The 12,851-nt window shown below is 37.2% G+C and overlaps 1 pseudogene; it reads right to left on the reverse strand.

The window, feature by feature from the left end:
* Positions 1-384: 384 nt before the first annotated feature.
* Positions 385-12,851, reverse strand: part of LOC140169247 (orexin receptor type 2-like) — a 173,961-nt pseudogene continuing 161,494 nt past the window's right edge.

Below are 12,851 nucleotides of genomic sequence, written 5' to 3' on the forward strand. Positions count from 1 at the left end.
CGTCTGAATAGTGAGTATTGAAATAAATTAACAGTTCTCATGTTGTCGTCGTTATGCGATGTTTAAATTATTCGTGTTATCTTTCTAGGGCTAATATAATGGGATGAAATACCGCTAGTCCGACACACCGCTAGTCTGAAAACACAAAATTCCATGTACTGAAAAGTGCATTTTATTCGGACTAGCGACATATCGGACTGACGGGTAAACCACATACATGTATATTGCACCTGTAAAATCTACGTGGAGTTTACGTACCGGTGATAAAAATTGACATATTTTACACAATAGAACAGCTGCTAGCACACATGCCCCTGTGCAGGTGAGCCACCACCTTTACCGTTAACCACTTTAGACAATTGGACGTACTCTGTGTTGGACATGGATCTCTGTGTTGGACATGGATCTGTACTCTGACATGGGATTACTTGAGCGGTTGGATAAGTTTCGCCGATAGTGGGCATTACTTGTTCCGTAGATATTCCTACCTCGGCTCGAGGTATTGTGACAACATGGTAAACAGGAAAATGCTGCGGTAAACTCTCGGCGAAATTTGGCTGTAGACAAGAGAAAAAAAAGAAAGAGACATATTTACTTCAGGGTATCGCGATAACATAGAATGAATTATTCAAACACAATTTAAAATAAGACAATAAAAGAAAACTGCGGTAAAGCTCTGTAAAATGGAAATGGTAAATGATGAAAATAAAGTAAGTGAATTTATTACATTTTTATTTGCCGAAGATTTCTATTTTACTTGAGCTACATTTACGTATATTTCTTGGAATTTCAATATTTTAACAAGGTGCTTGTAAACCTGTGTAAATGGTAAAAAGTTAAATGAAATCCCAGCTTTATATAAACATGTATGTAGACCTATAAATGTAAGTGTTTTGCATTTAACGTAGTTTTCATGCATTATTAAAATTTGAATTATCAGTTAAATGGTACATTAAGCCCACTGAATATGTAGGTTCTTTAACAACAATGAAAGTGGATAAAGAGAACAGGAAATAACATTTAATAATACGTTGTTATAAAGGTACGGACAACAATGAAAGCGGATAAAGAGAACAGGAGTAAATAAAAATTAATAATACGTTGTTATAAAGGTACGGACGAAGCAATCGTTCATTAAAATTATTGGTTAGCAATATATTTGTAAGAAATAAATGGTAATGCCAAATCCTTTACACCCAATTAATGTATCTGAGTTAGTAAAATAGCAATAAAGTCCCGTGCTTTGTATGCTGCGAATTATCGCTTATTCATGAGGGTCGATGGTGCGTGTCTAACAATCACGCCTGCATTGCGTGCCTTCTCCAATACGCGTAGATTCGTTTTCCGTAACAATACGTGGTATGTGCGCAACAATTTCGTCTGTCTAATTTCATGGATCTGTCGGACCTCATTAACGGGACTTTACCTGTTTGTGGGTAGTCTGCATACAATATTCGGTCATCTAATTTGCATGGGCCATTCAGACACCCAAAAGTACAGATCTTTCAGAGACACCCTGTAGAGACTTCTACAGCATCGCAATAAACACCATGAGGTAGCCCAGTTCGTCATCACTAAATACCACATGAAAAGACATATGGGGTGTAAGTGTACACCGTCAGTAGAGCATTAAGGCTAACGATATCTTGCCCGGGGAGACTGGCGTGTAATTACTACCTTAATATGATGGGGTCTCAAATCGCCTCAAGGTGCACCCGGTTGCTTGGATGTGCTTTTATATTTGTATTTTCACACATCATAAGTTATTTGATTTACTGGATAATGATTTCTATCGGAGTCGCGAGCTTTACTGGTGGAATACTGGAGCATCGATGTAATTATCTTGTATAGTATCATGCAGCTTTCTGTTTAACGATTATTGCATATGCGGAGTGTCGACTCACGGGTATTTGATGCAACAATCTAGAGCTTCATTTGCTCTTATTTGTTGTCATTATATAACTTCATAGCCCTTGGTAAAAAAATGTTCATCTTAATAAAGACCAGTTTGTGGATCTGGAATACCAAAACCTTGCTGGCGTTATAATGCGGGTACTGATTATAGAGCGATGAAAATATAACCCTGTAAACAGAGAGATGATAATACAAACTAATTCTCCGGGAATAATTTAATATTGACATTCGGAACATAATTGCTTACAAGTCTTTAAGTCGCACTATTTTGAAATGTGTCAGTTCCGAATGATAAAGTGCGTGTTTACAAAATCAAGAGATTGTGCAACAAACAGTTCTCGTGATTCCCAACACGATGCGCCGCCAGCGATACCCCCTTGCCACTGTGATTTTGATTTTCGACATCGTTGTTCTAGTCACCACTCGATTTTCACGTGAGTGACATAATAACGTTGAAAACAGCCGAGGGCTCTACAAACAAGGCAGCCAAGAACCCTTTCCCCTGAGAGTGTATAGTTTACCTTGATGGTCGGCATTATCCTGGACAAGTATGTGAGTAGAACTTTGCATCACAAAATAGAGCGCAAAGGATGCAGTTTTAACAGCAATTTAACAGCTTAAGTCATGTTTTTGTATGCAGGGTGAAAAATAGATCCTTTTTAATATGACGATCGTTACACAAGCAAGCAGTTTACATAAAAAAAAACTGCATAAACAGCATAGTATGACTATATAAGTATTGCAATTGTGTTTTTTATCAATTGACAGGGCTGGATTTGAACTCAAGCACAGTCCTTATTTTACACGAAACACAACAACACCTTGCACAAAATTAGTATTCAAGACTTAAACAGTATGTTTAGTGGCATGAGAAATCAATAGGAGACATTTTAAGTGACAAATCGGTGACCAGTAGGAATTTCCGTCAAAATATGTGTTGGATTACAGATTCTTCACGGATTTTCAACCCGATCACGGATTTTTGTCTCTTAGTAAATGATATTTAAATGCATGCGGTTAATAACCATTATTACAAGTGTAAGCATACAATTCAATTACTGCGGTCGTTAAAGTTTTACCCGATTGTTAGCAAACAAACTAAATTTCGTATAATGTTGTATGCATTACTTAACTTGTTGGATATCATAAATAAAAAAAAATAAAAAGATATATATGGCTATATAATTCTAAATTTATAGTTAGAATATTGAAATCACATGCGCCACTTAAAACGATCTAAAGGACACGTTACACGCTTTCCAATTATTCTGGCAAATTACACAAATAAACGAGGATATTGCGTAGGTAGGGTAATAACATCCTCGCCCCCTCCTCGCCCACGAACAAACAAAAGAAAATACTCATATCAGCAACAAGAAAATTCACAGGAATGTTATAATCAGATTCCCTCTGTGAATATTTTTCCAAGGATTTTTTATATTTTACTTAACATGCTATCGTCATTGTAGGAGCTACAGTGATGATTAGTACGATAGGATATGGCTTTCACTTTTTAGATGAATTGTGCTCGAAGGAAGACAACTTACACAATCTGACCTACTGCCTTATTAGCTGCAGAGAAAGGACCTTTGAATTTTCATTATTCTTAGGCCATGTCATGAGTATACCTATTGCACCATGTTATGTAAATGTGGTACAATTGTTTCAATGAAAAGGGCAAAAGGATTAAATTAAATGAGTAACTGATCCAACGGTAGATTCACACTATAGACGAATCGAATGTTACGCATTCCTATACCTCAATAGCAGCCATAGATGGGTCCCCGTCGAGTCCATCCCCATAAAACCCGAAATGACGCGGCCTTGGCGGGGATTTTAAACTGAATTCCATCACTCGAGTTATACAAAGACAATAGAACGATGAAGTTTGTCTTGCCATTTCATGATTTCACGGCAAAAAAAAACAACAACCCAACAACAACAACAACCAAACCCTCAATAAAGGGAAATACAAATTAATTTGCCGTTTCAGTTGACATGGACGCGCTAAGAAAATCGGCGGCTTTGAGACAGCCTTTTATTAGCCCAAGATGCAGCCTTTGCTCAAGAAGTTCAATGCTAACTTGCCCACTCTCTACAGAAAAAACAACATAAATAGTCGTTTAAACTAATAAATGGATAGAGAAAGTAATTCATACGATGCAATTCTGTAAACAATTTAAGTAAAGCAAGTTTAATTAAATGCCAGCGACTTGTTGTAATAACTGACTATGTTCAACGTCATTCAAGCAGCAGAAACATTTTCATGAGTGTAAAACACAAGAGAGACAAAAAGCAATAAGATGAAGCAAATAATGACCATTTCAATTATAACGTCAGTTGAAGCCGAGGTCAAGTTCATTCTAATTATAATCCGAACACATCTTACTTGAACAAATGTCATCTTGAAAATCCGATTCCAATTAGTGGAAAACAAATAAGATTTAGCTATAAGTATCGTGGAAGGTCTCCAACTACATAATAATGTAAAGCGTTCATGCCTGGTTTCATTAGTTGAATTGACATTACATTTAAACACTCCTTGATCAATTATTTGAGAATACTCGCCGCAATCCTAACCCTAAAACCGAACCCTAATATTACTCAGCAAAAATGAGCATATTCACGTTGCTGCTTACAAAATGAGTGGTTTGAAATATGTCAATCGACCTTACCACTAGCGATTAAATAACTGTATAATGAGAATTTATTGAATAAAGCACAAGAATTTTTACCCTTGATCCACGCCATGTCCATAAGAGAAGCGAAAGGAGACACTTCTTTATATATACATGGAGGGAGGGTGTATAGGGGGGATGTGCCTCCACAGTGTTTGAAAAACTAAAATAAAATCCGAATTGAAGCCATTTCGTATACTTTCTAAGATTGTAAGACTGTATAAACTGACAAGTTATTGCTGTAAATCCATTCAGGATTTAACAAGTCTTTATAGTTGTAATGATAGTATTATGAAAGTGATTGGCATAATTTGTAAAGTTTGTATCGCGTTGAGTTTTGAATACTTCACAATACTCAACTGTCCTAGCTTGACAGAGAGGAGGAAAGCAAAGTTAATAAAAGTGTAAAACTGTTTTGACAGTTCCAATTGGTTTACCCGACGCGTCAGTTTATTTTACGTCATACTAAGAGTTTAATATTGCATCAGAAGACAGTTCTTACCCAAATATTCGGTAGATAATATGTCTTTTGAGAAGGGTGCTAAATTATGACGTCTAGTTTTGGGAAATTAATGACCTTGTATTCCCAATACGATTAGCATCCATGCCAAAGAGCATGCAACTTTGTCTCATATTTAGTTGGAGGAGGCAGTTCAACAAATAGTTTACTAACACTGACCTAATTCTGCCTCGTTGTATTATTTAGATTGCATAATAAAGTCAGCAAAACATTTCTAGAAAGGTCTCTGTTATATTATGATCCATTCAAAATCAAAAGCCAATTGAAGGGAGAGCTTGTAGATGCCAGGTAGGTAGTATAAGATTGTCGCCATTTTGACCACAAGACATGTATATGGATGTGCTATACAGAAACTACCAGAACAATACCTAAAAGTAACGTTTATTAATGATCATAAACACAATTTTTCATAAGTTACATATGTTTCAACCGTGGACTAATAATACAGAATATCGTGACGTAACATTCCGTATACGACATTACTCATGACAGAGTCATCCTCATTTAAATAAAATTCTGACATCCGAAATGTACCATGGGGAAATTCGCATGATACTACAATAAAACAGGTGATAGGTATGAATGGTTATGGAATCGAACTAGAGACCCGTCCGTCTGTCACCTAGAACTGTCCCATATGCACCAAACAAACCGAAACGGTATAATAATTGAAATGTCCGGCGTGTGTTGGACTATACAAACCAGTTAAAATCATGGCGTGATTGGGGCTCGAATGAGAGAGTTATCATGGGGACTTAAGTTGAGAGTGCCCGAGTACCGACTGTGAACTCAGGTAACACAGTGGTAAAGCTCTGGACCGGTAATCCAGCGACCGGGGTTCAATATTTTCATATGCCAGTTTGCTCGAGCCCCAATCACGCCATTTAAATTATAATTTCTCGAGCTTGCATCGTTTATTTCCGATCCTCGCATATATTAATTTGTGTTTCGCATTGTCTTACGCCCTGCTAGGGTGAAGCATATAGGCCGCCTCCTTCTTCATTATTTAATATATAATTGGCCGCTGAGACACAATGAGAGAGTTATCATGGGGACTTAAGTTGAGATTGCCCGAGTACCGACTGTGAACTCAGGTAACACAGTGGTAAAGCTCTGGACCGGTAATCCAACGACCGGGGTTCAATCCCCGCGGAGTCCTGATCTTTTCTCTCTCAATATTTTCATATGCCAGTTTGCTCGAGCCCCAATCACGCCATTTAAATTATAATTTCTCGAGCTTGCATCGTTTATTTCCGATCCTCGCATATATTAATTTGTGTTTCGCATTGTAATACGCCCTGCTAGGGTGAAGCATATAGGCCGCCTCCTTCTTCATTATTTAATATATAATTGGCCGCTGAGACACAATGAGAGAGTTATCATGGGGACTTAAGTTGAGATTGCCCGAGTACCGACTGTGAACTCAGGTAACACAGTGGTAACGCTCTGGACCGGTAATCCAGCGACCGGGGTTCAATCCCCGCTGAGTCCTGATTTTTTCTCTCTCAATATTTTCATATGCCAGTTTGCTCAAGCCCCAATCACGCCATTTAAATTGTAATTTCTCGAGCTTGCATCGTTTATTTCCGATCCTCGCATATATTAATTTGTGTTTCGCATTGTCTTACGCCCTGCTAGGGTGAAGCATATAGGCCGCCTCCTTCTTCATTATTTAATATATAATTGGCCGCTGAGACACAATGAGAGAGTTATCATGGGGACTTAAGTTGAGATTGCCCGAGTACCGACTGTGAACTCAGGTAACACAGTGGTAAAGCCCTGGACCGGTAATCCAGCGACCGGGGTTCAATCCCCGCTGAGTCCTGATTTTCTCTCTCAATATTTTCATATGCCAGTTTGCTCGAGCCCCAATCACGCCATTTAAATTGTAATTTCTCGAGCTTGCATCGTTTATTTCCGATCCTCGCATATATTAATTTGTGTTTCGCATTGTCTTACGCCCTGCTAGGGTGAAGCATATAGGCCGCCTCCTTCTTCATTATTTAATATATAATTGGCCGCTGAGACACAATGAGAGAGTTATCATGGGGACTTAAGTTGAGATTGCCCGAGTACCGACTGTGAACTCAGGTAACACAGTGGTAAAGCCCTGGACCGGTAATCCAGCGACCGGGGTTCAATCCCCGCTGAGTCCTGATTTTTCTCTCTCAATATTTTCATATGCCAGTTTGCTCGAGCCCCAATCACGCCATTTAAATTATAATTCCTCGAGCTTGCATCGTTTATTTCCGATCCTCGCATATATTAATTTGTGTTTCGCATTGTCTTACGCCCTGCTAGGGTGAAGCATATAGCCCGCCTCCTTCTTCATCAGTTAAAATCATGTTAAATTTAGACACGCCTCAGTGACCACAGATATGTTATTTGAATTTATATTGGTGTGTAAATTTCAGCTGTGGCAATTAAGTTACAAAGCAAACATTTTGTTGAACGATTTTGCATCAGATATTGCGTGAAAATCTTTGTATATACATGAATAATAATACATCTAATAGTTCAATAGCACATGGGCTTGTGTGTCTTGGCTGAAAACTATGAAAGCATTAAGTAACGGTAGTGGAAGTTTGTTGAAGTAAGAATATATTATTTTTTAAATCACTTTTATAATTTTAACTGAAGATGAATTATTATATCATCAACTACACCGCTATAGACCTTTTCCAAGCTATTTACTTTTACACATTTAAATTGCTAAGTTGACAACTTGATACTTATATATTCAACACAAACAAGACCTGTTAGTAAAGAAGGTGAGTGACATAAGTCTCGCAAGCCAGCAGAATGTCAAAATTACCTCTTTTATTATTTTTTAAGTTTTCTTCCCTTCTTTTCTTTTCTTCCTCTGCCTTCTTTCTTTCATTTTCATTTTCTCCGCCTTTGTCTTTTTCAGTCTTTGCTTCTTTGCTTTTCCTGTTATTTTCATCATCTTCTTTTACTCTTATTTCTTTCCTCTTGTCTGTCAAAAACAACTCCGGTCATTATGAGAATAATGCCATGTGACTATCCATATAGGTGATGCCCCATGTCAAAACCAGACACTTAGGGGCAGGATCGTAAAGGGAGAAATAGCCAAAAATCTGCCCGGGTGATTTTGTTTTACAATTTGGGTTTCTTGCGAATTTTTGATGTTATTAATGTTTTATTGTCTGATACTTCAGATCGGAATATAACTGGCATCTTGTATTTTTTGAGACATTTTCAAGGTAATTCCTACTCTCAACATTGTCAATAATATTTTAAAGGCCGATATCTCAATTTCCAATTTCATAATGCCATAACTTACGAACTAAATATCTTCCCTCTTATCTTTCATTGGGGAAAACGGCGTGGTGGAGCAAAGTATCTCTATATTTAAGATATGTAAAAATCTCAAAATTGACAACTGCCCAAAGGTGTTTGGTTTTGACATGAGACGTCACATATGCTCTTTAGAGTTGTAATTGATACACAATTGATAGATTTATATTGCGTTGTATCTAGAACATCATCACTCGTGGTCCTTACGAAGGCTAGGATCTTAACGAACGTCAAAGCGTTTGAACACTAGGTGTTAATGTCAGGCTCTAGAAGCTGCATCCATTTAATATTTTACTGTTTTTGCCACAATAAGGCAAATACAATCATATTCAGATTCATCAATGATTCGCAACACTAAAACAAAGTCAGTAATGGTTTCGTCATTTACGTTATGTCAATTGACTACACCGTTCTTGAAATATAAGAATTTTACGAAACTCCCTCATGTTTTCACCTTTCTACGGAATCAAATATCAATCGCGCAAGAGGCAGATATTTTCATTGACAGATATTTGACTCCAGGAACGGATTGAAAATGAGGTAGTTTCGTAAAATTCAAAAAGTATGCGATAGCTAATATATTCCTCAACCATATATATTATTTAGTTATGTTTGGTTTATGAGTTTAAATACCCAACTTATCAGTTTCCGACGATGCCGTTCATTCAGGGACACCCTGTAGATAGGAAGAAGATGTACACGATTAGTACATGGAATGCTGTGTTGAATTAGTTTGCTCTATTCCAGAAATGTTAATTCTACTTCTACGCTGTACTCATCAAAGCCTGTTCAGCATCTGGATGAGGACTTTGGTGCGGTGACTACAACAGTGGACTCTGTCTGTGAACAAGTGCTTTCCAACTTCACAGGGGCTGGTTTGGTGCAAATAAAAACTCTGTCATGTCTACTCCCTACTGATGGCTCCCTTGAACTGCTCTATGGTGGGCAGTTCGATGATGGCTTGAGGGAGTGCATCGCATTCTTTCATGGTCCTGGTTGAGAAACCGTATGTGTCGGAGTTGGAGCTGTGTCGCATGAAGCGTTGATGTTGACTGCTACGTGTTGATATGGTTCTGGCCTGTATGTAATTTGGTATGTGTATGGTGTACAACCTTGTAGAACATAGTAAGCCGGGCTTGTCTGCGTCTTTCTTACAGAGTAGGTATGCTGATGTCTTGTCTCATAGCAGTGATGCTGGCTTCTCTTTTGTCGTTTCCACAGATGAAACGAACGACCCTCCTCAAGTTGGTCAATCTGATTTTGATTATGAGGATCTCAGACGACAGGTGCCTATACTCTAACTGTGATCGCACTGGTGAGGTGTAAGCCTGAGTCTTGATGATGGATGAGCATTTGTCAAGATTCCGTCTTATAAAGCCAAAGGTCTTTCAAGCTTTGGATGCCACATTAAAGGTGTCAGACCCCAATCAGAATTCTTAGTACACAGTTAGTATTCCTAAACTACATGCCATAGACTCTCATTAATAAAATAATTTCATTAATATAGGTGTCACAATTATAACCTACATTCACGCAGATTCAAAAACAAATGTCAAACGTGTTCGTAACGTGATCGCTGTTGATAATCAAAATTACTCCGTTATCTTATTCATTAGGTACTGCACAGTATGCAATAATCAAATTTCATCAAATATAAAGTGTATGTGATAGGTTATTTATTCCGCAACCATTATTAACTAGTAAATAGTTGAAGTTTTAAAACGATACAGTTATTTCAGGGACTCCCTGTAGTAGGCCAATTTAATGACAAATTCCGTGTCCTTTACACGGTTTCCAAACGAAAGAAAAGAGTGGCAACTGAGAAAATATATCCTCCTAATTATAGTCCTCTGCTTTCCTGATGGTTACGTGCAAAGAAGAATGAACAAATGCTTTTCCAACCCCCTTCTGCCCCGGCAATGAAGAGGGCTAATACGCGGACCTGTTACACCTCTAAAACGTAAGCAGTGTTAGTATGCTAGAGCTCAATAAATCAAAGATAATTATTGGCAGTGGTTTATATGTTTATGTTACATTCAAACACCTGGACAATAATCCTTTTATCTGGCCGAAGGAATTGATCTGTTTCAACATGAATAGTTTTGCCTTTACATTCAACTTATTTTGTACACGTATAAGTATTCTCATCATTGTTATATTTATTGCTTTAACTTTAGCAAGTCTCCTCTGAGTAGCTTCATACTGGAAAACAATAATGTTACTGTCATGGAAACCCTCCTTATTCTGAAATCAGCGATACCTGTTTACAAATTCATTTTGCGTGTCTTGAGTGGCGTAGTGCTCGCCTAGACAAGCGTGACTGCAGTCAATCGTGTGCTACAGACGACATGCAGGAAGTTATGAAACTTACAAGTGATTTCCCAGCCACTGACTAAGAATGAGACTTTAGGAGCCCACGTCAGTTTAGCATGTTTAGATATGATGTTAAGCTGTCCAATGCGGCCCATACACGTTTACTTTTATTGATCAATATCAAAAAATAGATAAGCGTGGATACAATATTTACCAATGTACATTTCACACACGGACATTAATAGCGCACATATTTTGTATCCACTCCTGCCTCTAGGGTCCCCAATATTGATCAATAAAATTGATCATGTATTGGCCGCAAAAGCATGTCCCGTGTACAGAGAGAAAATTTAGAGTTTGCAATTTTAACGTCAAACATTAACGGTAACGGCATTGCACACTAATCTATAGCGAATTGGTCAAGCGTAGAAATAATTTCCCGACGCGGTTATCAACTACCATTCACTTGTCTATTGAGGATACAGTCTTTAAAAAGAGGTTGATGGCACTATATGTTGTTTTTTGGGTGCTTTGTAACGTACAAAACAATACTAAATAGATTAAGGTCAATCTGATTCAATGGGATTTGACATTTCTTGCCAAAGTGACCTAAGTGACAATACATCCAGGATACGGCAAATTGGTTTTGCAAAGGAACAATTTGAGATCATTTCGATCATAATCAGAGTTTCTGGAACTTTGAAATTATTCATTAGTTATTAGATGTATTGGGCTAAATTAAACGTTTTATTCCTTTGTTATCGTGCAAAAGTGTCTTCTATCGCGTATAACTCTAGCGTAAAAATATATCAACATTATCAGATATGCAGGCACATGCAGTTATCAGATTAAAGATATAAGTAACACAGTCAAGAGCTAACTACTTACTGATTCAGGGGTTAACATGTCTAATATTTGATGCTATTATTAGGAGTGTGTTTGCAAAAGCTGTTCAAGTTTTGTCGGGATTCGTTGAGTTTTGATTACCTCCATTCGGTTGACATCGATCAAAATGTTATAGATTGACAACGAAGATGAAGTTAATGCCTAGTGAGAAACTGACAGTTCTAATATTACGGAATTGCTTTGCCCGTGGGAGAGAATTTACGTAACTTTAAGCATGTACTGTAATGCTAACAGAAGATGACATCGTTTTATTCAAATGCGGTAGATATTAAGGTAATAAAAGAAGGTGTTAAGGTATTTTGGAAATTAATGACCTTGACGTCACTGCTAAGTTTAGAATTCTTACTAAACAATGCTAAAAATGCATTTAATTTGGATTCATACATTTAGTGATAAATTTATAGTTAAATTGGCATTTAGGCAACATGAACCCAATTCTGTCTCGTTTCATCATTGAAATTGTATTTCTAAAAACCGAAGTTTAAAGGAACTGATTCAGTTGATTATCTATATTTCGACAAGGTCTCTCCCATATAATTTAAGACCATTGAAATTCGCATCGATATTCAAAGGCTCATTGTATGTGCGGATTCATGGTCTGTGGCAATACGTTATATATGCTTCGACAACCTGCTGATGGAACGATCTTTACCTAGGTATGACTTGCCAAACAAATGGCAATACATAAAGCAGCAATAGCAAGCAAATTTTGTATAGATGATGGATGATCAAAAATTGAGATATTTTATTATTTCTCTTCTTTGTCCATCCGTTTTTGTGGCAATATTGTGTGCAGGCTATGTATATTTTCAATAAAATGTGATGTGATAAACTGCAATTCGGGATGTTGTTTCTATTACATGGTTTGTAAATCCTGCTTTATTATTGCCACTAAATACACATTTAATAAAGCGTGTTGTGTGGAAGTTAAGTCTGATAAACAACTATCGTTACAATACATATTTAGATATTAAATCTACACCGCAAAAACTTTGGTGTTAAATTTGCAACACTGACCTTGTGTTTCGGCTTCTGGTGTTTTAATCACCATGTTAACACCACTGGGTGTCACATGAACAATGCTGTGTTAAAAATCTAACAATGCACTTTGATGGACTGCTTATAATCTGAAAATTCATGCTGTTACAATATTACAATGTTACCATGGTTACATCAATTATTGTTAACACCAACCAACTAAG

Source organism: Amphiura filiformis, chromosome 14 (genome assembly GCF_039555335.1).
Source record: "Amphiura filiformis chromosome 14, Afil_fr2py, whole genome shotgun sequence".
NCBI classification, from domain to species: domain Eukaryota; kingdom Metazoa; phylum Echinodermata; class Ophiuroidea; order Amphilepidida; family Amphiuridae; genus Amphiura; species Amphiura filiformis.